Genomic DNA, 27,748 nt, shown 5'->3' on the forward strand with positions numbered 1-27,748 from the left:
CCAGGTCACTGTGAGGTTATTATATACCTGTGAGAGACCTGTCCCAATAACAGCCAATACTTGATAAAAAAAAAAACCTGTTTCCATTGAGTCCTGTCCTCCTACACTCCCTGAAAACAACAATTTGAGTGGTGTGGGATGTGTGTGGTCATTGTCTTGGTCAAAACACCAACCTTTGTCTTGTTTTCTCTCACCCATCTCCCTTCCCACAGGAGTCATAGAGCTCAACACAGCAGGATCTCACAGCACTGGGAATAATCACTATTTACATCAAGATCATTCCTAGGGGAGTTTTTCTTTTTTGGGGGGGCGGGGGGGTATTTGGTGTACCATTGAGCGCAACAGTATGACCACGTATGGATAATAACTGTTGTGTTATTTTTTTTTCGAGTCTTCCCTTGGGAGTTAAAAGCTTACCAATTAATCCCACGCTCTTTCTCTCTCACACATACGGTTACACACACAGTTATACACACACACACACACACATTCATTCCGAACCCAACCTTATATAGTTGCCCTCTTCAGCTTTCATCAGTCCTGTACATCAGTCATTTACAACAGGAGAACCTCTCAGATCCTGGTGGGATCAACAGCCTTAGCAGAGAGATTCATAGGCACAGCTCTTCTTTTTTTTTTTACTTTATAAAAAAGTACACAACTTTGTCCGAACAACAATCCGGTTACATAGTCTTGCATGTGGGAAAAAAAACTGCGAATGAACATGTAGAGGTGAGTCTCTTGTAATCTTATCATGTGTATGACGCCAACTCATTACTATATTAAGCCTTTTTTAACATACAGCTTGTGACTAAGTATGGTCACCTGTCAATTCCATTGGCTATGCTACCAGTCTCAATCTCAATGGCAGTTAGCATGCTAATATTTCCTGCATCCTGAATTACTATTTCTAAGGCTTGGATTCAGTCAATTGCAGATAGTGAATTTCCGGATAGCGCTTTCAGAAGTGCATTTGATTTACACAGCAGACGGAGGGAGTTGACACTTGATATGGAATTTGCCAGTCTGGTTGCATGCACTGGACAACTTCTCAGCTAGGTTCACCGTCAAAACAACATGGGACTGAAGAACTAGAACCATTTGTCCCTGTAGGAGAACCCTCTGAAAAAGGTGTCCAGATAGAACCCTTTCAGGTCATATAAAACCCATTTTGGTTACAAATAGAACCCTTTCAAGGGTTCTGTTTGGAACCAGAGGTTCTATGTGGAACCAAAAAGGGTTGAATATGATCCGAAAAGGGATCTATCTGGGGTTCTACAGCAGGGGTGGGCAAACCCTTACGGAAAAACCATATGAATTTCACGTGAACATGTGAAGTGTTCCTAAAGCACGTTTTCATGTGATCACGTGATCTTATGTGATGTTAATGTGATAACATGTGACAATATGAAACTACACATGTTGAAAGCTTGAAGTGTTCCAAAAACACATTTTCACGTTTCCACATGTGAAAGTTTTGGCTGGAGGGCCACATCGGGATTTGAAAATTCAATGGAGGGCCGCACAGAACATTATTTTTGTTTTAATTTGCGGCCAGAAAAAGTGCAGTAAAAAAAAAAAAAAAGAAAAAAAGAAGATAGGTCCGTTATAATTTCTACGTACTTTACTTTCTATCTAGTTTTAGACGTTTAAGAGTGGCCTAGAGTGTTTTTTAACCAAAAATAATAATTCCACCCCACGGACTGGATTGAATGGGCTCGCAGGCCAGATCAGGCTCAGCCCTGTCCTACATGGACAAATGGTTCTTTATGGAACTCTTTTTTTCTGAGAGTGTAGATGAAACCAAAGTGAGCCCCAGAAAGGAGAACCAAAGGCAGCGCAGATTACATCTCTCATTCTGCACTCTTAGAAAAAAGGGTTCCAAAAGCATTCTTCGGCTGTCCCCATAGGAGAACCCTTTTGGGTTCCAGGTAAAACCCTCTGTAGAAAGGGTTCCACATGGAACCCACAGGGGTTCTACCTGGAACCTAAAAGGGTTCTTCCAAGGGTTCTCCTATGGGGACAGCCGAAGAACCCTTTAAGGTTCTAGATAGCACCTTTTTTTCTAAGAGTGTGGCAGTCCTTTCAGAAAAAGATACTGAGTGCCTAAAATCCTTCTTGACCTATGAAGAAGGAAGCGTGACCTCAGGAACACAAAAGCCTGGGTGAACCATTCACCAGCCATTCAAGGGGTTACGTTAAACCCTGGTGTGGCAAAAAAGAAAAAGAAAATTGTGATTAAACACCTATTGGGCTTTTGAGGAGATGTTGGTTAATATCCATGCGTTAACTAATGCTCATTGGTCAACCAAGTGCCACCACTTTCCTGTTTGGTACGGTAAGTAGAAAGCTGTGACGCTGAGAATTCACATCGATAATTATATTTCTATAATTCTATTTTGATTCATGTCTGAGACTATCAGGATCTCTATCGGTTATAAATTATAGTGACTCAGCACTTCTGTGATTTACTTTTCTGAGTTATAAATTCCTTCCAGAGTAACTCTATTAGATGTATTCCCTCTCTGGCTTCCCATTTTAAACTATTACAACAAAGTGTTTAGAACCCCCAAAACTGGTGGCCTTTATAAGAAACGTATAAAAGGGGGGGGGGGGGGTCTTTATTATGTTTTCCTCTGATGTTAGTATCTATGGACGCTGACATTAGCATACAAAACTAACCAGGATCTGCTGAAAGAAAAACAATTCCGGAGACATAGAATTGTGATATTTATCTGGTTTAACATTCTCTCTTTTTTTAATGAATTTTCCAGCCAAGATGCACTGCCTGAGCCAATGGTTTTCCGTGAGAATATGAATGTCATTCTTCTTCTGCCATGCTGAATTGCACCGCTCCTTTTCTTTTTCAAGTTTTTAAAAAACCATACTGGAGAACGTGCACGCTATGAAAACATGCTCTTTTTGAAATCTGTGCATGCTGACCTAACCCTGCGCATATATCTCGAAAAAAAGTAACTTGGCAACATTAGATGAGTAATTAGTATACCATAAAACATGAAATATTGACCATGCCTCTGCAATTTTGTTTTATAGTGCGGTTGCGGATTGGAAATCATGAATAGCCTGATTATAGACACAGCTTTTTGGATGTCGTAGTAACTTGTGGGCTTGGATAATGCCTGTTGTTTTGGTTGGTGATAGTCCTACATAGGAGATCAGTTGTTATGCTTTTTCTATTCCACCATGACCGGACAGTGTAATTTTCCTTCAATCTATTACATTTCATGCCCAAATCTGGATTGTGTTACTCAATGAACTGGTTTAAAAAAAAAATTTGGGATGATTTGGGCATGAAAATGTAATACATGCTAAACAGGGAAGATACATGGGGTTACACGAGGAAGTGTTCTGGAAATGCTAATATTGCTCATTGTGGTCAAGTTTAAAATACTATAACTGCTGATGATGTAAAGTATTATCTAATGGAGCCCCATGCCCTGACCACATTGCCCTGTACCAACTTGGCTCTGTCTGTCGCCATGGAAACCACTCTCACGGCTTAAGATTGTCCCTCATTATCACTGTTTGTGTTAGGACTGACGCTCTTGTGTTGGACTGATGTGTGTGTGCGTGTGTTTAGGCTATGACATTGACTTATGTAATCAAGGCCACTCTTTACAAGGTGAGAGAGGACACAAACTGGTCTTTAACTGGTCAGTCAGTCATGACATCCATAAATATAGAACTTTAGATAGGCTGATGTCATAGACCCCCACCCCCCCCCCCACCCCCCCACACTGGGCAAAAACTGTTTGAATCATCATTTTTTTCCACGTCATTTCAACCAAAAATTCTATGTGGAAAACTGAATCAATGTGGAATACTGATTGGATTTGCAAAAAGTCATCAACGTAAGGGAATTTCGTCTTTTTTTTCACCCAACTTTTCACGTCAGTTGACAATTCAATGAAATGTAAATCAAAACTAGACGTTGAACTAGTGGCTGGTCTGTGGCCAGTGGGCCTATATATCAGAATGGCACAATTTGTCAGTCATTTTAGCTGCGGCCTGCTCTGATGTCAACTAGAACTAGAATCCCCATGTACTGATATATGTATGGTCTGTGATGACATCAGCAGTGTTTCGGACCAAGGTTATTATAGTCATCTAAACATTTAATTAAACATTTAATTGGAAAAACAATTTAGTAAACTGAAATCAAATAATTAAGGACAACATTTGAAAAACTAAAACGACACTAAAACTATTATTATTGCAAAATGGGGGCAGGGCCGCTCTGGTTTTCTTATTGCCCCCACCCTGCGGCGATACCCAGAGCGATACATCTCACGGGCAATTTCTTTTCTGGTCGGGGCAGGGGCAACAAGCAGCGTTCCACTGCTCAGACGTTGCATGCATCAACCAATGATTGCGTGCCACGTCATCGACTGTGTCATCAACTGACAGATTGCTAGAACATATGATGTGGTTAGCTGATAGTTAAATACCTCTCCAGGCGTTGGAAGATCTGTCACGCGTCAGCAACGTCTAAGCTCTGGAATGCGGCCTAAGATTGATTTATAATTTAAACCTAACCACTGACTTCATCTTGTTACTGCCCCACAGTGGCATGAAGTAACATCCCCCCAAAAAACTCAAACTATAGGTCTACAACACATTAATGTATCCTAGCCTCCCATGCATAGGCTACTCTCTGTCCCTAACACTAAAACTTTTTTTTTCTTCCTTTTTTTTATCAAACTGAAACTTAATTTAAAAAAACTAGTAAATCAAATCTGAAAACTACCTGCAACTAAACTGAATTTCAAATAAAAATCTAAACTAATAGAAATAAAAACGAATATAAAATCACAAAACTATAATAACCTTGTTTTTGGACCAATGAACAAATAGGCCTGTCACATTGAGTTGATATTTGCTATGCTCAGTTGGTCAGAAAGTTCAACGGCTTGCACAGGCCATAGGCGATTTTGAGCATTTCATGTCAAAGTCCTACTGTGTCAAGTCAGATTTATTTAAAGTGCATTTATTTCAAGTGTTGGGTCAAAACACACTTAAGATCATTAAAAAAGTATCATATTGATGTTATATAGCTAGGTGTTCGGTTTTCCTGGACGGCATCCTTTTTAGTGGCCTACTGTTTCTCGTGTGTGTAATTTATTTGTTTAAGATTGCTTGTTCTCAGCTGCCTCACCTGGTATAAAAAAATGAAAGAATGGATTAAAGTTTGTCGTTAAACCTTTGATTAATAGTTTTTTACTATTTAAAAACACTTATTTTTCATTGTACACAGCCTATATGCTTTGCTTTTTTCTAGTGGGATAGAATCAGGATTCACTATCCATATAACCTTGTCCACATTGTGTAAATATGTAGGTCATTGTCAGATTGTGAATAGCGGCTGTAGAGAGTGTCTTTCGGCATGTGTGTCACTGTGTCATGTTTCACACTGTGTTTTAACAATGAGTGAGTCTGTGTGTGTGTGTGTGTGTGAGTGTGTGTCCCTTATTGTCGAGTCATCTCCCACGGTCACATGCTTGTCAGAGGGCTAGAGGAGGAAACCCAATCGAAGGGGAATGGAAGTTGGGGGAGGGTTTGAAACATTAGTTGGTACTCAACGGTTGCGAGTGTAGAGTGTGTGTGTGTGTGTGTCCGAGTGAGTGTGTGCTTGTGTTAGGGGGTGTGCAGAGCCCAGCCAGTAATACAGAACCAACCACAGTCTCCCTCGCTCTCTCTCTTGCGCCGCTTCTCTCTTCATCCCTCACACACACACTCCCTCTCCCTCTCTCACACACACACACACACTCCCTCTCCCTCTCTCTCACACATACACACACACACTCCCTCTCCCTCTCTCACACACACACACTCCCTCTCCCTCTCCCTCACACACACACTCCCTCTTCTCGGTGTTCTCTCCCTGCCTGTCTGAATTCACAGTGGGTTTTGACTCTGCACTACGATGTCTGCTGTTGCAGGAAGCTCTCTGCAGTGAGCACGCCGAGGTAAGCTCTGTCGGGCTCTCTCTCTCTCTCTCACACACACACGCGCACACACACACACACACACACACACACACACGCACTCACACTCCCTCTGTTTGCGGCAGTCGGGTTCATTGTCTCCACTCACCTTGATTACGTCGTTGACTGCAAGCTCACAGTCACACCGCTCAGACTTCACTCACTTTGTACTGTCAGTGTTTTTTTTTCAAGTGTTTATACATTAACTGTAGCAATGTGAATGTTTACTAGTAGGGATTCGCTCCGGTTATGCTTGTTATGCAACGGTTGAAGGCCTTTGCTGTACCTATACTTACAACGAGAGTTGCTCTGGATAAGAGCGTCCTCTTAAATTATGTAAACGTATGTGTTGCCATCCCTTGATCCCTTAAACTCTGCTGTCTTTCTCAGTTTGGGTTTCGGTGTCCCTTGTGAAGAAGAAATATCCTCTCTCCTTTGTAAATGGAAGCCTCTAATAAGCGGTTGTAATGTTTATCGTGTCACAGAGGGAGACACTGAGGACGTTTTGTTAGAGTTTGGCGTGCCGTTGTGTGTGTATCTGTCGCGCATCCGAGGAAGGGGGGGGGGGTTCCTATCTGTTGAGTGAAGTGAAAGAAGAAGAAAAAAAAACAGGAAGTGTTCCTGCCCTTTTTATGACTGTTTCCTGTTGGCCGGTAAAACAGAATTCTCTCCGTTTTGTACCTATGAGCTCTAGCTGAGTTGCTCGAGTCTGCATTAACTTTTTTGTTGAGTGAGAAGGGTTTTTTCTTCCGTTAACACACAACATGTACTGAGGGGGGGGGGTGGGGGGGCAATGAAACTTCATGTTCTTTTGCAGCTTTCAGTTTGTACTGAGCTCTCAATGTAGGATTTGGCTTGTGAGGCACTACCTGTCTCTTTCATTTCGATACATTTTCCCCCTATCCCTCTATTTATCTCTCTTTCGCTCTCTGAGAGGAATGATAAGGTTTTGAGATACAGATGGTATCTAACCCACGATATCGGCTATTTAGGGACAGTTCAACATTGCACCTGTGTGAAGCGACATTGTGTCTTACTTCATGAAAGGGACATCTTTATGAATGATAATGACCAGTCAACTGATGACAATGATTTGCTTATTTTCCTTCCATCTAGTCCATAGACATACTAAGCCTCCAGCCTCAAATTGTTTGGATACAAACCTCTTATCTTACAAAGTTAATCTTGCCGTTATAGAATATGCTTAAAAATTGTGATTTCTGTTCGCGTGACCTTGGCCGTATTCGCGTGACCTTGGCCGTATTCGCGTGACCTTGGCCGTATTCGCGTGACCTTGGCCGTATTCGCGTGACCTTGGCCGTATTCGCGTGACCTTGGCCGTATTCGCGTGACCTTGGCCGTATTCGCGTGACCTTGGCCGTATTCGCGTGACCTTGGCCGTATTCGCGTGACCTTGGCCGTATTCGCGTGACCTTGGCCGTATTCGCGTGACCTTGGCCGTATTCGCGTGACCTTGGCCGTATTCTCAGTGTCTTACAGTAGGAGTGCTGATCTAGGATCAGGTGCCATATCATTATGATCTAAAGGGCAAAACTGGATCAGCACTCCAACTCTGAGATGCTCTGAGAGTACCGACCTAGGTTACACAAACCAAAAATTCAATTTCGAGCATATTCTATAACGGCAAGATTTACTTTATACGGGCCCTGATGAACATCCATCTTGGATGGAAACGTTGTTGCATAAACGGTGGTAGAGGAATAACCCATGGGGTCTTAATGTCTCTTTACCTTCTCATGACGTTTTGTTTTACCTTGGAATGTCTAGTTTCTTGCTGCTCTCATAGGTTCCCAATACAGGTGAAAGTAACCCACGCCTTGCGCTTTTACTTACGTATCATATCCCCTAATATTTTGAATGTGCTTCACGGTTATATCATCAAATGATATGTATATTAAATGAAAAAAATATGTATATTAAATGATACTCATATTTGTGGATGAACGTTTTTTTTTGTGCTTGAAGACCATTACGCTATGTTTTATTGCCCATTGAAGACCATTCAAAAATCAAAAATTACAAAGCTTAGTGGCTGTCACTTCCTGGTAACCTTCACAGCGTATACACGGCATAGCCATAATAATACAACCTTGTGCTGCTAGCAAGCCACTTTGCCAGCAGGCTATAATTTACTTCTCCAGACACTGTTCAGTACTTGATATATGCAGCTGGTGCAGTCACTGGCTGTTCAAGTGGCATAAGTAGAAATTTCCTGCAACAACAGGGTGATCAAATTAAGATCCTACATCTGTAGCAACTACAGCACTGTACGTGTGGGTTCGACCCTGCTTTTGTTTTTGACCAAGGCTTGGCATGTTCACACTGATTCTGCATCCCAAATGGCACCCTATTCCCTATAAAGCCCTATGGGCACTGGTCAAAAGTAGTGGGGGGAGTTTGGGATGCAGTCCAAATAATTAGAGGGCAGGCCAGGCCAGTCAGCTCTGATCAACTTTGGACCAAACCAGGCAATGTCAATTACTCAAGATGGTGGGAATGATATCTACTGCAGACCTTATGAGGTCATGACCTGATTTCCACATGCCCTAGTGGTTGCAAACACTATTGAACTCTATTTTGACTGGATGACGATGGGCAATGGTGTAGACCAGAGAAACACTTTGAATAAAACGAGAATGAAATGAACGGAGCATAGACTTTCTAAGAGTGGTTCTTATCTGCAACCATCAAAGCAGTTGTGCCTTTCAATCCATTGCACCCATAATTTAGGCCATTTTACATTCGTATCAGGCCTCACAATCCGACAGTGAGTCTGCCCCAGAATGCCTGAATATTAGATGTGGTTTTGCTGCTGAGTCACTGTCCTCTGTACCCAGTAAAGGAGAGGAGCCGGCGAGAAGAGAACAAAAATATATTATTCTACAGTTTTCTATTTCCACTTATCTGATTTAGGCCTACTCAGGTGTCATACATACAGTGAGGGAACATAGTATTTGATCCCCTGCTGATTTTGTATGTTTGCCCACTGACAAAGACATGATCAGTCTATAATTTTAATGGTAGGTTTATTTGAACAGTGAGAGACAGAATAACAACAAATACATCCAGAAAAATGCATGTCAAAAATGTTATAAATTGATTTGCATTTTAATGAGGGAAATAAGTATTTGACCCCTCTGCAAAACATGACTTAGTACTTGGTGGGAAAACCCTTGTTGGCAATCACAGAGGTCAGACGTTTCTAGTAGTTGGCCACCAGGTTTGCACACATCTCAGGAGGGATTTTGTTCCACTCCTCTTTGCAGATCTTCTCCAAGTCATTAAGGTTTCGAGGCTGACGTTTGGCAACTCGAACCTTCAGCTCCCTCCACATATTTTCTATGGGATTAAGGTCTAGAGACTGGCTAGGCCACTCCAGGACCTTAATGTGCTGCTTCTTGAGCCACTCCTTTGTTGACTTGGCCGAGTGTTTTGGGTCATTGTCATGCTGGAATACCCATCCACGACCCATTTTCAATGCCCTGGCTGTGGGAAGGAGGTTCTCACCCAAGATTTGACGGTACATGGCCCCATCCATCGTCCCTTTGATGCGGTGAAGTTGTCCTGTCCCCTTAGCAGAAAAACACCCCCAAAGCATAATTTTTCCACCTCCATGTTTGACGGTGGGGATGGTGTTCTTGGGGCCATAGGCTATATTCCTCCTCCTCCAAACACGGCGAGTTGAGTTGATGCCAAAGAGCTCGATTTTGGTCTCATCTGACCACAACACTTTCACCCAGTTCTCCTCTGAATCATTCAGATGTTCATTGGCAAACTTCAGACGGGCCTGTATATGTGCTTTCTTGAGCAGGGGGGACCTTGCGGGCGCTGCAGGATTTCAGTCCTTCACGGCGTAGTGTGTTACCAATTGTTTTTTGGTGACTATGGTCCCAGCTGCCGTGAGATCAATGACAAGATCCTCCCGTGTAGTTCTGGGCTGATTCCTCACCGTTCTCATGATCATTGCAACTCCACGAGGTGAGATCTTGCATGGAGCCCCAGGCCGAGGGAGATTGACAGTTATTTTGTGTTTCTTCCATTAGCGAATAATCGCACCAACTGTTGTCACCTTCTCACCAAGCTGCTTGGCGATGGTCTTGTAGCCCATTCCAGCCTTGTGTATGTCTACAATCTTGTCCCTGACATCCTTGGAGAGCTCTTTGGTCTTGGCAACGGTGGAGAGTTTGGAATCTGATTGATTGATTGTTCTGTGAACAGGTGTCTTTTATACAGGTAACAAGCTGATATTAGGAGCACTCCCTTTAAGAGTGTGCTCCTAATCTCAGCTCGTTACCTGTATAAAAGACACCTGGGAGCCAGAAATCTTTCTGATTGAGAGTGGGTCATATACTTATTTCCCTCATTAAAATGCAAATCAATGTATAACATTTTTGACATGCGTTTTTCTGGATTTGTTTGTTGTTATTCTGTCTCTCACTGTTCAAATAAACCTACCATTAAAATTATAGACTGATCATTTCTTTGTCAGTGGGCAAACGTACAAAATCAGCAGGGGATCAAATACTTTTTTCCCTCACTGTACATCTTAATCTTTTCTTTTTTATTGGCCAGTCTGAGATTTGACTTTTTTCTTTGCAACTCTGCCTAGGTCAGCATCCCGGAGTCGCCTCTTCACTGTTGACGTTGAGACTGGTGTTTTGCGGGTACTATTTAATGAAATAGACATTTACAACATTAACAATGTCTACACTGTATTTCTGATCAATTTTATGTTATTTTAATGGACAAAAAAATTGCTTTTCTTTCGAAAACAAGGACATTTCTAAGTGACCCCAAACTTTTGAACGGTAGTGTAGGTCTACTCAGGTGTCATACATACTGAAATATATACAGTATACAGTGAGCTCCAAAAGTATTGTGACAGTGACAATTATTTTGTTGTTTTGGCTCTGTACTCCAGCACTTTGGATTTGAAATGATACAATGACTATGAGGTTAAAGTGCAGACTGTCAGCTTTAATTTTAGGGTAATTTCATCCATATTCTATTCTTATGAACCGTTTAGAAATTACAGCACTTTTTGTACATAGTCCCCCATTTTAGGGGACCAAAGGTATTGGGACAAATTCACTTTTATGTGTATTAAAGTAGTAGTAAAAACAACTATTTGGTCCCATATTCCTAGCACGCAATGATTACATCAAGCTTGTGACTCTACACATTTGTTGGATGCATTTGCTGTTTGTTTTGGTTGTGTTTCAGATTATTTTGTGTCCAATAGAAATGAATGGTAAATAATCTATTGTGTCATTTTTGAATAACTTTTATTGTAAATAAGAATAGAATCTAGGAACAGCGTATCCTCCCACCACAGATCTAGCAACAGCGTAGCCTCCCCCTAATGCTAATGTTTTTTTTACCTTTATTTAACCAGGTAAGCCAGTTGAGAACAAGTTCTCATTTACAACTGCGACCTGGCCAAGATAAAGCAAAGCAGTGCGATAAAAACAACAACAACACAGAGTTACATATGGGGTAAACAAAACGTACAGTCAATAACACAATAGAAAATCTATATACAGTGTGTGCAAATGTAGTAAGTTATGGAGGTAAGGCAATAAATAGGCCATAGTGCAAAATAATTACAATTTAGTATTAACACTGGAGTGATAGATGTGCAGAAGAAGATGTGCAAATAGAGATACTGGGGTCCAAATGAGCAAAATAAATAACAATATGGGGATGAGGTAGTTGGGCGGGCTAATTACAGATGGGCTGTGTACAGGTGCAGTGATCGGTAAGCTGCTTTGACAACTGATGCTTAAAGTTAGTGAGGGATATAAGAGTCTCCAGCTTCAGAGATTTTTGCAGTTCGTTCCAGTCATTGGCAGCAGAGAACTGGAAGGAATGGCGGCCAAAGGAGGTGTTGGCTTTGGGGATGACCAGTGAGATATACCTGCTGGAGCGCAGACTACGGGTGGGTGCTGCTATGGTGACCAATGAGCTAAGATAAGGCGGGGATTTGCCTAGCAGTGATTTATAGATGACCTGGAGCCAGTGGGTTTGGCGACGAATATGTAGTGAGGGCCAGCCAACAAGAGTGTACAGGTCACAATGGTGTGTAGTATACAGGGCTTTGGTGACAAAACAAATGGCACTGTGATAGACTACATCCAATTTGCTGAGTAGAGTGTGTTGGAGGCTATTTTATAAATTACATCGCCGAAGTCAAGGATCGGTGGGATAGTCAGTTTTACGAGGGCATGTTTGGCAGCATGAGTGAAGGAGGCTTTGTTGCAAATAAGGAAGCCGATTCTAGATTTAACTTTGGATTGGAGATTCTTAATGTGAGTCTGGAAGGAGAGTTTACAGTCTAACCAGACACCTAGGTATTTGTAGTTGTCCACATATTCTAAGTCAGACCAGCCGAGAGTAGTGATTCTAGTCGGTCAGGCGGGTGCAAGCAGCGTTTGATTGAAGAGCATGCATTTAGTTTTACTAGCGTTTAAGAGCAGTTGGAGGCCACGGAAGGAGTGTTGTATGGCATTGAAGCTCGTTTGGAGGTTTTTTAACACAGTGTCCAATGAAGGGCCAGATGTATACAAAATGGTGTCATCTGCGTAGAGGTGGATCTGAGAGCCACCAGCAGCAAGAGCGACATCATTGATATACACAGAGAATAGAGTCGGCCCGAGAATTGAACCCTGTGGCACCCCCATAGAGACTGCCAGAGGTCCAGACAACAGGCCCTCCGATTTGACACATTGAACTCTATCTGAGAAGTAGTTGGTGAACCAGGCGAGGCAGTCATTTGAGAATCCAAGGCTATTTAGTCTGCCAATAAGAATGCAGTGATTGACAGTGTCGAAAGCCTTGGCCAGGTCGATGAAGACGGCTGCACAGTACTGTCTTTTATCGATCGCGGTTACAGTATAATATTGTTTAGGACCTTTAGCGTGGCTGAAGTGCACCCATGACCAGCTCGGAAACCAGATTGCATAGCGGAGAAGGTACGGTGGGATTCGAAATGGACGGTGATCTGTTTGTTAACTTGGCTTTCAAATACTTTCGAAAGGCAGGGCAGGATGGATATAGGTCTGTAACAGTTTGGTTCTAGAGTGTCACCCCCTTTGAAGAGGGGGATGACCGCGGCAGCTTTCCAATCTCTTGCGAGCTCAGATGATACGAAAGAGAGGTTGAACAGGCTAGTAATAGGGGTTGGTACAATTTCGGCAGCTAATTTTAGAAAGAAAGGGTCCAGATTGTCTAGCCCAGATGATTTGTAGGGGTCCAGATTTTACAGCTCTTTCAGAACATCAGCTGTCTGAATTTGGGTGAAGGAGAAGCGGGGGGGCAGAGCTGGTGGCCGGGGTAGTGGTGTGGTATCCAGGTGGAAAGCATGGCCATCCGTAGCAAAATGCTTATTGAAATTCTCGATTATCGTAGATTTATCGGTGGTGACAGTGTTTCCTAGCCTCAGTGCAGTGGGCAGCTGGGAGGAGGTGCTCTTATTCTCCATGGACTTTACAGTGTTTCAAAACGTTTTGGAGTTAGTGCTACAGGATGCAAATTTCTGTTTGAAAAAGCTAGCCTTTGCTTTCCTAACTGATTGTGTATATTGGTTCCTGACTTCCCTGAAAAGTTGCATATCGCGGGGGCTATTCGATGCTAATGCAGTACACCACAGGATGTTTTTGTGCTGGTCAAGGGCAGTCAAGTTTGGGGTGAACCAGGGGCTATATCAGTTCTTAGTTCTGAATTTTTTGAATGGGGCATGCTTATTTAAGATGGAGAGGAAAGCACTTTTAAAGAACAACCAGGCATCCTCTACTGACGGAATGAGGACAACATCCATCCAGGATACCTGGGCCAGGTCAATTAGAAAGGCCTGCTCGCTGAAGTGTTTTAGGGAGCGTTTGACAGTGATGAGGGGTGGTCATTTGACCGCGGACCCATTACGGACGCAGGCAATGAGGCAGTGATCGCTGAGAGGGTAAATTAGTCAGGATGATATCTATGAGGGTGCCCATGTTTACGGATTTAGGGTTGTACCTGGTAGGTTCCTTGATAATTTGTGTGAGATTGAGGGCATCTAGTTTAGATTGTAGGATGGCCGGAGTGTTAAGCATATTCCAGTTCAGGTCAGCAAGCAGTACGAACTCTGAGGATAGATGGGGGGCAGTCAATTCACATATGGTGTCCAGGGCACAGCTGGGGGCTGAGGGGGGTCTGTAGCAAGCGGCAACAGTGATAGACTTATTTCTGGAGAGGTGGATTTTTAGAAGTAGAAGCTCAAACTGTTTGGGCACAGACCTGGATAGAATGATAGAGCTCTGCAGGCTATCTCTACAGTGGATTGGAACTCCGCCCCCTTTGGCAGTTCTATCTAGACGGAAAATGTTGTAGTTGGGGATGGACATTTCAGAGTTTTTGGTGGTCTTCCTAAGCCAGGATTCAGACCCTGCTAGAACATCAGGGTTGGCGGAGTGTGCTAACGCAGTGAGTAACTCAAACTTAGGGAGGAGGCTTCTGATGTTAACATGCAAAAAAACAAGGCTTTTACGGTTACAGAAGTCAACATGCTAATGCTAATGTTAACCAGAAGGGGAGTAAAACACACTGCCACCTGCCCTCCATCAAGGACCTGCATGACTCCAGGGCCAAGAAGCGTGCAGGAAAGATCATCGCCGACCCCTCCCACCCTGGACACACCATCTTCTTCCAATGACTCTCATCTGGCAGGCGGTTCAGGTCAATCATGACCAAAACCTCCCGCCACCTGAACAGCTTCTTCCCACGCGCCGTGGGCTTCACCAACCGGGCCACCTGGTCCATGATGGTCTTCTCATTCATGGACTTTGCACTCTGCACTATCATCCTAGAATTGTACGTTGCTCTTTGCACTCTCTGCACATTCTTGTATGCACCTACCAATTTGCACTCTAACACGGAATGACTCTTACATATATATTTCCCCCATTGCACATCATTCTTTAAAAATGTCTTGTTTATACACCTTGCACATGCATAATTTATAGGGTTGTTTATAGTTTTACAGTTCAGTCTGTCGTTTTTAGTGAATTCCAGTTATTGTGTATATTCTGTATATTGTGGCAACACCATTTCACCAGGCCCAAATTCCTGGTACAGGTAAATGTACGTGGCGAAGAAAGGTGATTCTTAACTGTAAAAAAAAACTAAAAACAGCACACTCGTAAAAAACAGTGCACTGGTAGCTATGATCTGAAAGGAGAAGGTTCACACTCTCAACCTGGACTCAGGGGTAGACGTAACATATAGTAAATCTGTCTCCCTCCATTTATAATGATATGTTAAATTTCGATTGGTATGTATTAATTTGTGGATGTCTATCATCTATTTCGTATGATATGTTAAGAATTACAATTAATATGATATGTTACGAATTGCTATTTGTACAATATGTAAAAAATGTGCAATAAGTATGATATGTTACAAATTCCAATTTGTTGTGGCTAACGTTAGCTAGGTAGCTAGGTGGCTAATGCTTACGTTAGCTACGCTAAGGGTTAAGGTTAGGGTTAAGGTTAGGATTTAGGTTAAAGGGTTAAGGTCAGGGGAAGGGTTAGCTAACATGCTAAGTAGTTGCAAAGTTGCTAAAAAGTAGTAAGTAAAATGCAAAAATTGTCCGTGATGAGATTCGAACACGCAACCTTTGGGTTGCTAGATGTTCGGGTTGCTAGATGTTCGCGTTTTACGCCTACCCATCCACCCAACCAACCAACCAACCAACCAACCAACCCCCCCTCCTTTCATTTTTACCTTAGGTTACTACCTTCTGTCTTATGTAACCATACCAAATGTAACATAGCATACTAATTTTAGTGTCCCGGATTTACATTTACTATGTTATGTCTAGTCTAGACAAGGCTGGCCCTCTTACCCTCATGCCCTAATCATGATCTAAAGTCGAGTCCCTCCTGGCCTCCCAAATATCTTCAGGGTACCCGTCACTTTCCAACAACCTTATGTTCCGTGAATGGCCACAGTGCCAAAACTTTGATCAAGTCTGACCAAACACACATAGCCAAGATATTCTATCCAAATGCTCACTAGTCTTGCATAAACAATCATGCTAATCTTTTCACACAAACATTTTTAACCCCATAATCCCTGGTGGGGTTGCCTAACACGGACCGTGTAGCGCTTTGCTTTAGTAACTGGCCCACCGCTTACAAATCCACCATGGATTGACCTTAACATTCCACGGACCCACATCAACAACGAAGGCAAGAGTAGGTACAGCGTGGTAATCTCCCTCATCCCTTTTGCCGTTCTCATTGTTTAAGTGCTGGCTGGCGAATCTGGTGCTTTTTTTTCCACTAAGCGCTTTTATATGATAAATAGCTGATTTATGCTTGATCCAGCAATGCTGTCCGTAGGCTTCGTATGGAGGATGTGACATAATTGCCGAGCTTGCGGAGGCTTCCGGAGGCCAAATCGAGCTCTGTACGGCGATGCCGTGCGCCTCCCAATTTTTGGAACAATGCGGAGGGCTCCGTATAGTTCTGTATAACTCTGCATTGACATGATTGGTTGATGGTAGGTGGGGGTGGGAGGTCCTGTATAAACACAAACTCACTTCCTTGACAACTTCCTTCACAACAGCTCTACTCAACAGCTCTGAGCTGCTCCATGAAGCGCAAGAAGTATGAATGCCCTGACTTCTACAGAGGCCGTATCACAGTAAAGGCTGCACGGCCCACTGAAGGAGATGGATTGACCATGCAGAGCCTTTTAGCCCTTTGAATCGATGAGGGAGGAGGTGGTGCTAAGGGTTGAGGGTCCTCGCCAAAGATAACCATGGTCCCTTTGTGTAGACTTCTGGGGCCTCATTTATCAACGGTGCACACATTTCTCACTCAATTCTGGCGTACGTGGAGATTGTAGGATTTGAGTGGGGATTTGTCACTGTCGCACGCAACATATGCACATGTTTTCATTGATAAGTCAGAAACATATGCTGCTATATTTGTGCGCTCGTGAACAAGCTTTACAAACCCGCCTGGAAAACGCCCTCCATTCACCTTTTACGGTAACAAAAACGCCCTCATTTGCTGTATGATTTGGAGATGTTGGAACTGGGCCGTGATAGTTCCTAAAAGAAAAGCGCAATGGCAAGTTTGATCACATTTCTGTAGAAGTGTGGGCAGAATGTGTTAATCTTTTGCAGGGACTTTTCAAACTTAAAACGCATGCCGCCTACAGCGAGTGCCAAACTCTGGCCACGCATTCTGCAAGATTGATTGTCTATTCGAACAATATAAAAGTAAATGCTTCAGCCCACACTTCTATGCAAAAGATGAATTGTTGTTCAGTATTTTGTTATCAATACATGATTGTGTTTCTATCTCCTGCCTTGGTGGCTCTGAGATGTACTAGGCTATGATGTGGTGCTCCTACCGCACAGCATTACTGTAGACTACCCATACTCTCAAATATGTTAAGTAGGCTACCGGTCTATTTACATTTGAGCATGCTTTGCTATTGAGGGATGGATAAATGGTAGCATAAATATTTGTCCTGCAATATATAATTATGATTTAGGCCTATAGAATTAAAAGTAAAATAAACACATTAGGCTACATGCTGCTCTGCGATCTCCTTTACTAAATGTAAATGCATCTGTGTCATCATTAGGCCCACGTTTTAATATTTGTATTAGTCTACCATTATTATAATTCCTGCGCATCAAACACCCCCATTTCCCCATAAGAACAATATTTGCTTGCAATACAATTGATCAACCACCAGAAGTACGCATGGTCTGAGCTGTACTTGGAGATAATAATAATAATTAATAATAATAATAATAATAATAATAATAATAATAAATATTATTATTATTATTACTTGGAGATATGCACACTTTCCCGGGAAAACTTGGGCACGCTGGGTTTAGAGTATTTTTTGTGCGCACACACCTTTGAAAAATGAGGCCCCTGCTCTCTGGGGCTTTAAACAGTCAAAAATGATACTCAGAGGTGTCAACACTTCACTTAATGCTGACATGTGCAGTATGATGCAGTTATAATGCATTGTAAGACGTGTTATAAGCATACATTAAAAACGTTACTGAGAATTATGACCCTGTCTAAATAACCCTGCTGTTGGTTTCTGCAGAGGGGATTAGAAGTAAAGTCTGCTTTTTCCTGCTGGAACTACTTGTGTTTCCTCTTTAGTGTTTTTCTAACTGGCTTTTATTTTTAGTCATTTAGCAGACGCTCTTATCCAGAGCGCCTTACAGTTAGTGAGTGCATACATTCTTTTTATTTATTTTTATTTTTCATACTGGCCCCCCCGTGGAAATCGAACCCACAACCCTGGCGTTGCAAACGCCATGCTCTACCAACTGAGCTACATCCCTTTTGACTGTCATGACGCTGTATCAGTGTGCCAGGAGCAGTATCGATTTGAAATCAGGGTCATGATTGAGTCATCAGATGGATCTCTTCCACTTTAATGAAATGAAGGTTGAACTGAAAGGGATGATAACGTAATCAGAGACAGACTGACACACACACACACACACACACACACACACACACACACACACACACACACACACACACACACACACACAGACACACACAGACACTGCTTCTGTATGTGGGAGTAATATTGAGACTTATGTGTTCCCCTTTTTGCTCTCTTACGTGTGTGTGTGTGTGTGTGTGTGTGTGTGTGTGTGTGTGTGTGTGTGTGTGTGTGTGTGTGTGTGTGTGTGTGTGTGCATGCATATTTGTGTGAGTCTGCCTGCCTCTGTGTCCTAGTCTTTGAGGTCTTTCAGCGTCACCTGTTTCACCATAAGATAGATAATCAAAGATGAAAGTCATACCACAAGCAGACGCAAACACTCTGTAGTGAGTGATGACAACATCTCAACATGAATTATGCTGTCTAAGGATCTCCCCCGTGACGTCACATGATTCAGCACTATCTGTACTGTTGATCCTCCACTCCAATATCATAATACAGTGCATTCGGAAAGTATTCAGACCCCTTGAATTTTCCACATTTTCTTACGTTACAGCCATATTCTAAAATAGATTAAATTGTTTTTTTCCCTCATCAATCTGCACACAATACCCCATTATGTCAAAGCAAAAAAAATTTTTTTTGAAATTTTTGCAAATGTATTAAATATTAAAAACTGAAATATTACATTTACATAAGTATTCAGACCCTTTACTCAGTACTTTGTTGAAGCACCTTTGGCAGTGATTACAGCCTCGAGTCTTCTTGGGTATGACGCTACAAGCTTGGCACACCTGTATTTGGGGAGTTTCTCCCATTCTTCTCTGCAGATCCTCTCAAGCTCTGTCAGGTTGGATGGGGAGTGTCGCTGCACAGCTATTTTCAGGTCTCTCCAAAGATGTTTGATCGGGTTCAAGTCCGGGCTCTGGCTGGGCCACTCAAGGACATTCAGAGACTTGTCCCGAAGCAACTCCTGCATTGTCTTGGCTGTGTGCTTAAGGTTGTTGTCCTGTTGGAAGGTGAACAGGACTGCACTGGAGCAGGTTTTCATCAAGGATCTCTCTGTACTTTGCTCTGTTCATCTTTCTGTTCATCTTTCCTTCGATCCTGACTTGTCTCCCAGTCCATGCCGCTGAAAAACATCCCCCTGCATGATGCTGCCACCACCATGCTTCACCGTAGGGATGGTGCCAGGTTTCCTCCAGACGTGACACTTGGCATTCAGGCCAAAGAGTTCAATCTTGGTTTCATCAGACCAGAGAATCTTGTTTCTCATGGTCTGAGAGTCTTTAGGTGCCTTTTGGCAAACTCCAAGTGGGCTGTCATGTGCCTTTTACTGAGGAGTGGCTTCCGTCTGGCTTCTCTACCATAAAGGCCTAATTGGTGGAGTGCTGCAGAGATGGTTGTCCTTCTGGAAGGTTCTCCCATCTCCACAGAGGAACTCTGGAGCTCTGTCAGAGTGACCATCGGGTTCTTGGTCACCTCCCTGACCAAGGCCCTTCTCCCCCGATTGCTCAGTTTGGCTGGGCGGCCAGCTCTAGGAAGATTCTTGGTGGTTCCAAACTTCTTCCACTTAAGAATGATGGAGGCCACTGTGTTCTTGGGGACCTTCAATGCTGCAGACATTTTTTGGTACCCTTCCCCAGATCTGTGCCTCAACACAATCCTGTCTCGGAGCTCTACGGACAATTCCTTCAACCTCATGGCTTGGTTTTTGCTCTGACATGCACTGTCAACTGTGGGACCTTATATAGACAGGTGTGTGCCTTTCCAAATCATGTCCAATCAATTGAATTTACCACAGGTGGACTCCAATCAAGTTGTAGAAACATCTCAAGGATGATCTATGGAAACAGGATGCACCTGAGCTCAATTTTGAGTCTAATAGCAAAGGGTCTGAATACTTATGTAAATAAGATATTTATGTTTTTTATTTTTAATAAATTGCTAAACTTTCTAAAAGCCTGTTTTCGCTTTGTCATTATGGGTTATTGTGTGTAGATTGATGAGGAAATAATTTAATTTAATCCATTTTAGAATAAGGCTGTAACATAACAAAATGTGGAAAAAGTAAACGAGTCTGAATACTTTCCGAATGCACTGTATATGATTATCACAAGTTCTACATACATACATAATATATAAGTATCATATCATTCCCAACCAGGAAGTGTCAGAGGATACCTTTAATGAACATCCTCCATCCCATTTTCTCCTCCCCAGTTTGTGGATGTACTATTCCGAAGGCAGTGACCTTGCAGCAGTGACCTTGTTGATGGAAACCACAGTCCCATACTATAGTGGCAAGACTGGGGATATACACGTATCTCTTATCACTCATAGGGAAAGGGGTACATCTCAATAGTTTGAGGTGGTGCCCTCTCAGTTCAGTAGATGTAATGGGTCAGGGATGAGGAGAGGAAGCACCCTGTAGACTATTGAGATGCATCTATGGAAAACAGGAGATATGGGTCCCATTTTGATTATACAAACGTGAGAGAAACTTTAAACGAGACCAACATAATATCAATACTTGGCCTGAATTTGCATAGTATCACAATAATGGTGTGGAAAATGCTGAGTGTGTCAGTTCACTCACTGAAATGATTTGGGTTATACATTAGGGGGATTTCCAAGTGGACTCTGCCTACACAATATGGCAACCCCACTATCTGACCACGGCCAGAACACAATCTGGCAGCCCACTCAAGCCCTCAAGCGCTGTGTTGGGATGTTCCTCGTGTCTGACGTCATTGAAGGGAATTTGTCAATCTGGCAACACTGACCCTTAGTTGCTGCTTCTAAAAAGAATACAGACTCATGATAACTGTTAGATGTTATTCTCTGTTGAGAAAAACTCTCCACTATCAGAGAAGCTCTAAGCTGTTTTGAGTGTTTATGAATGCTATCTCACTTCTATCAGATGGCGAGCAGTGCGTGACCTGGGTCAGTGGTATTGCGCTGGCACCCGCACCATTGTTGGCGCCAATGTGACCAACTGTGCTTGCACCCGGGTCAGCTTCGCACCACACTACTGTTAGCCCACTGCGCTAAGGCCTAGGCATTCGCTCAGGGAGGTAATGTAAGTCTTCAGGTCTCATGCAAGGTTACTCATCACACAAACCAGGAGGCCACTGGTAGACCATGGTAGACCTGTAACCATGGTAAACATGTTAACACCAGCTGAGTGTTATAAGACTCTGCCTGACCAGCTGAATTGATTTGCTACCTCTGAAAATAATTAAAAGAGGGTTTTCCATCCTCCACTGGATGTTGTGTTCTTGCCAAGGTTGATACATCCTAATCTTGTCTAACCCATTCAGGACACGGCAATGCTTAGCAGTGTTTTCATGATGAAGCTATCACACATGTTTTCATTAAAAAACACTCTTCAATAAACTCAAGCTAGAGAGATTGATTTTTTTTTTTTTTAGGGGGTAGATCAGCTTTAATATTTCAGATAGATTGTAACTTCCATCAATGTAATTGTCTGCATCACTTCCAATCCCCCATATGTATTTTTTTCTCACAAATATAAATATATATATACAGTGGGGAGAACAAGTATTTGATACACTGCCGATTTTGCAGGTTTACCTACTTACAAAGCATGTAGAGGTCTGTAATTTTTATCATAGGTACACTTCAACTGTGAGAGACGGAATCTAAAACAAAAATCCAGAAAATCACATTGTATGATTTTTAAGTAATGAATTTGCATTTTATTGCATGACATAAGTATTTGATCACCTACCAACCAGTAAGAATTCCGGCTCTCACAGACCTGTTAGTTTTTCTTTAAGAAGCCCTCCTGTTCTCCACTCATTACCTGTATTAACTGCACCTGTTTGAACTCGTAACCTGTATAAAAGACACCTGTCCACACACTCAATCAAACAGACTCCAACCTCTCCACAATGGCCAAGACCAGAGAGCTGTGTAAGGACATCAGGGATAAAATTGTAGACCTGCACAAGGCTGGGATGGGCTACAGGACAATAGGCAGGCAGCTTGGTGAGAAGGCAACAACTGTTGGCGCAATTATTAGAAAATGGAAGAAGTTCAAGATGACGGTCAATCACCCTCGGTCTGGGGCTCCATGCAAGATCTCACGTCGTGGGGCATCAATGATCATGAGGAAGGTGAGGGATCAGCCCAGAACTACACGGCAGGACCTGGTCAATGACCTGAAGAGAGCTGGGACCACAGTCTCAAAGAAAACCATTAGTAACACACTACGCCGTCATGGATTAAAATCCTGCAGCGCACGCAAGGTCCCCCTGCTCAAGCCAGCGCATCTCCAGGCCCGTCTGAAGTTTGCCAATGACCATCTGGATCATCCAGAGGAGGAATGGGAGAAGGTCATGTGGTCTGATGAGACAAAAATAGAGCTTTTTGGTCTAAACTCCACTCGCCGTGTTTGGAGGAAGAAGAAGGATGAGTACAACCCCAAGAACACCATCCCAACCATGAAGCATGGAGGTGGAAACATCATTCTTTGGGGATGCTTTTGTGCAAAGGGGACAGGACGACTGCACCGTATTGAGGGGAGGATGGATGGGGCCATGTATCGCAAGATCTTGGCCAACAACCTCCTTCCCTCAGTAATAGCATTGAAGATGGGTCGTGGCTGGGTCTTCCAGCATGACAACGACCCGAAACAATCTTTGGAGGGAGCTGAAAGTCCGTATTGCCCAGCGACAGCACCGGAACCTGAAGGATCTGGAGAAGGTCTGTATGGAGGAGTGGGCCAAAATCCCTGCTGCAGTGTGTGCAAACCTGGTCAAGATCTACAGGAAACGTATGATCTCTGTAATTGCAAACAAAGGTTTCTGTACCAAATATTAAGTTCTGCTTTTCTGATGTATCAAATACTTATGTCATGCAATAAAATGCAAATTAATTACTTAAAAATCATACAATGTGATTTTCTGGATGTTTGTTTTAGATTCAGTCTCTCACAGTTGAAGTGTACCTATGATAAAAATTACAGACCTCTACATGCTTTGTAAGTAGGAAAACCTGCAAAATCAGCAGTGTATCAAATACTTGTTCTCCCCACTGTATATATATACACATACATATATACATATACATACACACATATATATATATATATATATATATATATATATATATATATATATATATACATATATATATATATATACATACATATATATATACATATATATATATATATACATACATATATACATATACATACATATATATATATATATATATATATATATATATATATATATATATATATATATATATACAGTGGGAAAAAAAGTATTTAGTCAGCCACCAATTGTGCAAGTTCTCCCACTTAAAAAGATGAGAGAGGCCTGTAATTTTCATCATAGGTACACGTCAACTATGACAGACAAAATGAGAATTTTCTTTCCAGAAAATCACATTGTAGGATTGTTAATGAATTTATTTGCAAATTATGGTGGAAAATAAGTATTTGACAAATACATAACAAAAGTTTCTCAATACTTTGTTATATACCCTTTGTTGGCAATGACACAGGTCAAACGTTTCTGTAAGTCTTCACAAGGTTTTCACACACTGTTACTTGTATTTTGGCCCATTCCTCCATGCAGATCTCCTCTAGAGCAGTGATGTTTTGGGGCTGTCGCTGGGCAACACGGACTTTCAACTCCCTCCAAAGATTTTCTATGGGGTTGAGATCTGGAGACTGGCTAGGCCACTCCAGGACCTTGAAATGCTTCTTACGAAGCCACTCCTTCGTTGCCCGGGCGGTGTGTTTGGGATCATTGTCATGCTGAAAGACCCAGCCACGTTTCATCTTCAATGCCCTTGCTGATGGAAGGAGGTTTTCACTCAAAATCTCACGATACATGGCCCCATTCATTCTTTCCTTTACACGGATCAGTCGTCCTGGTCCCTTTGCAGAAAATCAGCCCCAAAGCATGATGTTTCCACCCCCATGCTTCACAGTAGGTATGGTGTTCTTTGGATGCAACTCAGCATTCTTTGAGTTTTTACCAAAAAGTTATATTTTGGTTTCATCTGACCATATGACGTTCTCCCAATCTTCTTCTGGATCATCCAAATGCACTCTAGCAAACTTCAGACGGGCCTGAACATGTACTGGCTTAAGCAGGGGGACACGTCTGGCACTGCAGGATTTGAGTCCCTGGCGGCGTAGTGTGTTACTGATGGTAGGCTTTGTTACTTTGGTCCCAGCTCTCTGCAGGTCATTCACTAGGTCCCCCCGTGTGGTTCTGGGATTTTTGCTCACCGTTCTTGTGATAATTTTGACCCCACGGGGTGAGATCTTGCGTGGAGCCCCAGATCGAGGGAGATTATCAGTGGTCTTGTATGTCTTCCATTTCCTAATAATTGCTCCCACAGTTGATTTCTTCAAACCAAGCTGCTTACCTATTGCAGATTCAGTCTTCCCAGCCTGGTGCAGGTCTACAATTTTGTTTCTGGTGTCCTTTGACAGCTCTTTGGTCTTGGCCATAGTGGAGTTTGGAGTGTGACTGTTTGAGGTTGTGGACAGGTGTCTTTTATACTGATAACAAGTTCAAACAGGTGTCATTAATACAGGTAACGAGTGAAGGACAGAGGAGCCTCTTAAAGAAGAAGTTACAGGTCTGTGAGAGCCAGAAATCTTGCTTGTTTGTAGGTGACCAATACTTATTTTCCACCATCATTTGCAAATAAATTCATAAAAAATCCTACAATGTGATTTTCTGGAAAAAAATGTCTCAATTAATTCTGTCATAGTTGACGTGTACCCATGATGAAAATTACAGGCCTCTCTCATCTTTTTAAGTGGGAGAACTTGCACAACTGTTGGCTGACTAAATACTTTTTTCCCCCACTGTATATATATATATATATATATATTGTGATGTCACGAGAGGCTACACAGCTTTCAGCGGGATTGCTCAAGTAGTGCAAGGAGACCAGGTTCAACCAAAACAAGGATTTTATTAAAGGTCTTGGGAAACTAACGAAAGTATAACACAATTCTGTTCTCTGGTGGCTCTTAAGGGTTAACAGTTCAGGGATGTCTCTTCCACATCCAAAATCATAACTCTCCCTCGCTCAAATAACTTTTCCCCAGCCTTACTGTATTCCACGTTGCAGCTAGTGGCCAACCCAGCAAAACGTCCTTCCAAATGTCCCACACGTATTTCCACAGGTGCATATATCCAAAGGTGAGTATTTTCCCAAAGGTAAGTATCTCCAAATCCTTATATTCCTCATGGAAGTGGACGTGCAGCACTCTTGTCCTCCAGAGAGCCCAGCTTGGAGACTGTGTCTCTTCCCTTCCCAAACCTTCAGCTCATCAGCTCCTCATTTGTTTCAGCTGCGTGGGAAGATTGGCCATAGAGGGGTGGAGATCCCGACCATACCAGCAGATGGAGCCATAGCTGTCTGGGTTTGCAGCCACCTCAGGGGGATGTAACGTCCCTCCAGGACACAGCCTCTCGTGACATCACACATCCCCCCCCTCGGGACCGACGTCCTCGTCGGGGTAAAGGCAGCGAAGAAGGCATCACGCCGGGAGAGGGCGTCCGCATTGCCGTGGTGCTTGCCAGACTGCTCTCTCTTCAACTCCTCCAACTCTAGGACCAGGGACTCAGCCTCCTGTTGTCTCTCCTTGAGTTTCTTACTGAACGCATCAGCCTTGGTTTTAGCAGAGTTTAGCTTCTGTTGAGCAGCTTTCAGTTCCTTCTCTCTCTCTGCCTCCGCATTCTTCATCTTGTTCTCCAACACCTTGTACTTCTCCTCTGCCTTCTTCTGGACCTCCTTACTACTGCGCAGGGTCTCCTCACACTCCTCGATGGTCCTGCGCAGCCTCTCCAGCTCCTCCTGTTGCTTAGGGAAGGAGCTCTGTTGGAGTTTAGCCTGGAGGATATCTAACTCTTCTGTCTTCATGTCTAACTGTTGCTTTAACAAACGATACCTCTCAGCGGTCCCCTTCAGACCAGACAGTTCTTTGTCCAGATTCTGTAGCTCCGTCTCTGTGTCGGTCTGGGCACCTGCCATCCCTATCAGAGCCCGGGCGGGAGTGAGTAACTCGGAGGATTGCACCGGAGCCTTCCCAGGATGAGTCTTGCCTCTCCGTTTCCGAGGTACTCGGGTTATCCTCTCCTGAGACTCTCTCCAGAGTGGGTAAAAGGCTGGGCAGTCTCGTCCCAATTAGGACAGGGACGGGGAGGGAATCAACCACCCCGCCGTCGTGTGTATGGTTCCCCGTGTGCTGGTCATTGTAAGTTCAGTAATGGGGTATTCTCTGGTGTCCCCATGGACACAGGAAACTGGGAGGACTTTCCCGGGGTCAGACACGTTGGGCCCACCAAATCCTTACGCACCAGGGTGGCCCGGCTACCAGAATCCAGTAAGGCCTCCACATCATGGTGATTCACAGTTACCGGGCAGGTGGGGGGGTCGATCTGGGCCGCCATCTACGACTCCCAAGAGCGAGGCAAAACGGTGTGTGGGTGCTGAGCTGGAGGACTCCGCAGTGGGCATAGGTTCCTCGGCTGGTTTCCCACACTGCCAGGAGATATGTCCCATCTCCCCACACCGGTAACACTGTCGAGTTTCCCCCTCCTGGTGTACTCTTCTTGGACCCGCCTGGTTTCTGGCTCCCCCTGGAGCCAGGATAAGTCCTGACGTGGCTGGGTTCGAGACCTTGGGGTCCTTTGGACGGGTTCTTCCCATTTGTGGTGGGGCCGCACTCCTGGGGTCTTTTCGGGAAGCATTCAGCATCTCCGCTGTGGCCTGGTACTTTTCCACAGCTTCCACGGTCAGATCAGCCGTGGTCAAGGCCTGTTGACTGATGAACCGTTTTGCCTCATAAGGCAGGGCGCGTAGGTAACGATCCACCACAACGGCCTCCACCACCGCCGCTGCTGTATTCCTCTGCGGATCCAGCCATTTCCTTGCGATTCGGACAAGTTCATGCATCTGCGCCCGAGGAGGTTGGTCTGGTTGGAAGGTCCAGCTGTGAAAGCGCTGGGCCATACCAAACTTTGTGAGTCCATATCTGCTGAGGATCTCAGACTTCAGGGCATCATAGTCAGTAACCTGGTCAGGGCCCAGGTCCCGGACAGCATTCAGCGATTCCCCGGTTAGAAAGGGGGCTAACAGACCAACCCACTGTTGCTTGGGCCAGGCTTCCCTAGTGGCCGTGGCCTCAAATGCATGCAGGTATGCCTCAATGTCATCGGTAGCTCCCATCTTAGATA

The 27,748-nt window shown here is 43.5% G+C and overlaps 1 protein-coding gene across 2 annotated transcripts in view; it reads left to right on the forward strand.

The window, feature by feature from the left end:
* The first annotated feature begins 572 nt into the window (after positions 1-572).
* Positions 573-27,748, forward strand: part of LOC121580595 (anion exchange protein 2-like) — a 74,266-nt gene continuing 47,090 nt past the window's right edge. Inside the window, exon 1 of one of the 2 annotated variants that reach the window (XM_041895562.2) lies at positions 573-732. The gene's annotated coding sequence lies outside the window, so the exon portion shown is untranslated. Of the gene's footprint in view, positions 733-5,872; positions 5,988-27,748 lie in introns of those variants that run through there. The other variant, XM_041895561.2, reaches the window with a different exon arrangement.

Source organism: Coregonus clupeaformis, chromosome 14 (genome assembly GCF_020615455.1).
Source record: "Coregonus clupeaformis isolate EN_2021a chromosome 14, ASM2061545v1, whole genome shotgun sequence".
In the NCBI taxonomy this organism is placed as follows: Eukaryota; Metazoa; Chordata; class Actinopteri; order Salmoniformes; family Salmonidae; genus Coregonus; species Coregonus clupeaformis.